The 2,362-nt window shown below is 32.4% G+C and overlaps 1 pseudogene; it reads left to right on the plus strand.

The window, feature by feature from the left end:
• The first annotated feature begins 996 nt into the window (after nucleotides 1–996).
• Nucleotides 997–1,566, plus strand: LOC148239677 (agamous-like MADS-box protein AGL80 pseudogene; annotated as a pseudogene).
• Nucleotides 1,567–2,362: the final 796 nt, after the last annotated feature.

The raw sequence follows: 2,362 nt of genomic DNA on the forward strand, positions 1-2,362 counted from the left end.
ATAAATTAAATATTGAAAAATTAAACTAAAATTCTAATATAAATTAAAATAAATTAAAAAATAAAAATAATAAAATTTGGGTGTTACAGTATTCCATAAAGATAAAATCAAATATATAATTGCTCTAATAATCATATTCTATGTACTACATACCAAATGAAATAATTAATTATTATGGAGTTCAGAAAAAATCACCATGTGCCTACATTATATGTATAATTATTATGAAATCTTGTGCATGTGTAATTAAATTTTCTTTGGTAACAATAAAGTTTTGGAGTGTAAAGTTTGCAGAAGAAATTAAAAGATGAAGAAAACCAGCATTGATTTTAAGGATGATCACATATTTTTCTTATAAATAAAATTTATTTTTGCGAATTAGAAAAAAATGAATATTGACATTAATGCATAAAAGCAAATAAAAAACAATATATCTATGGTTTTTGTTTCTTTTTTAAAAAAGTAAAAAATAAAATGTTGGAAGGTGTAGGAGATCAAGACACATAATTAAGTTTGATTTGGAAGGAGGTGGCCACATTAGTTGATGATTAAGAGTAATATCTGTGAGTGTGTATAAGATAAGGAGGTGTGTATGGTTGCCATGTATGATTAATTTCAAGTGTGAATGCATGCTGGGATAATGCAAGAGAGAGTAGGTATATAAGTGCATTACAATGAATCAATAACTTGTAATTAAAAGGGAGGATTGGATGATTTTAGATAAGTGTAGCCTTTCAATATTTTACTAATTAAATTTTGTGAATTACACTCCTTAAATGACAAGATTTTCCCATATCCCCTATTAAAGGCATAACATTTTTGGAGATAATTTGAACATTTACCTTGCAATTTTAAAATGCACCACATCTTACCTTACATTGTATATTCTACTATATTAAAATGCTCCACTTCCCATTCCTTACTAATAACTATTCAATGTTTGTCTCATTCTATATATACACTCTCTTGCTCCTTGGATAGACACGACAAAACACCATGACTAAAAAGAACGTTAAGCTCGCTTATATCACTAACGACTCTGCAAGAAAAGCCATGTTCAAACAAAGAAATAAGGGATTGATGAAAAAAGTGAGTGAACTCAGCACTCTCTTCGATGTCAAAGCCTGTGCAATAATTTACAGCCCCTATGACTCAAAACAAGAGGTTTGGCCTTCCCCTTTCGGGGCCCAATGCGTACTTTCTGATTTTAAGAGGTTGCCCGAGATGGAGCAAAGCAAGAAAATGGTGAATCAAGAGAGTTTCTTGTGCCAAAAGATCGCTAAGGCAACTGATCAACTGAAGAAACAGTGCAAGGACAATCGCGAGAAAGAGATCACGTATATCATATTCCAAAGTCTTATCGGGAAGCCCCTCCACCAACTCAACCTTATTAATCTCAAAAATTTGGGTTGGCTCATTGAACAATACTTCAAAGAAATCCAAAAGAGTATTGGAACACTCTGGAAGTCACCTCAGCCTCAGGAGGCCACAGACGCAGGAGTGATGAAGGGTCCTAAGGAGACATTCACTAAGATCACGGAGGATCATCCGGTGCAGATGTTGTAGCAGCTATAGATGTGGTTCATTGATGGGATGAACCCGCAAGCACATCACCAACAATCTGGAGCAGACGGGGAATAAGCGGAGATGATGGTGCCATTCACCCATAAGAACAACCAGAATAATGGACTGATATGGTCTAGTGGGTTTAACTTCCCTTAGGAATCGAGTATTATGATATTTAATTTTAAATTTTTTGGAGTGTTGTTGGAGATGTACTTTAAATAACCAATTACATTCCATCACAAAGATATGTTGTCAGTTTCATCGTAGTAGTCGCCTTAATAGTTGTAGTCATCATAATAATTGTAGCTGTCACCATCATAGTTGTAGTCATCGAGTTGCATGCATACATGTACTTGGATTACTTTGAATTATGATTTTCTTCAAATTAATCTTCTCTTTAATATTTTATATCTTGCACTAGTACTATTATTCATTCTTTAATTTTTCTCTTCCCCCTTCTTGACATGGCTACAACTATTTATTAAAATACCTGCATGCTCAATGTAATTTTAAGCAATTATAATGCACTTTTCTCTTCTTTTCTTTTCTGTTTTGTTTTACATAATGGAGTGATGACATAAGAATTATTGATGTAGTATATGTGGAAATTCAATCTAGTTAGGAGGAAGATTAAGCTAGCTAGCTACTCAAATTTATCTAGATTTCAAATGAGATTTTTGTATAGAATTTAATACATATGGATATGCTCTTCCAATCTTGAAATTAAAATTTAGGATAATTGCGTTAAGGAATAATATTTTCCTCACTGAAGATCTCGATCTAATCGGAATATCTC

Source organism: Carica papaya, unplaced genomic scaffold (genome assembly GCF_054855325.1).
Source record: "Carica papaya isolate Zhongbai unplaced genomic scaffold, ASM5485532v1 h2tg000022l, whole genome shotgun sequence".
Classification (NCBI taxonomy): domain Eukaryota; kingdom Viridiplantae; phylum Streptophyta; class Magnoliopsida; order Brassicales; family Caricaceae; genus Carica; species Carica papaya.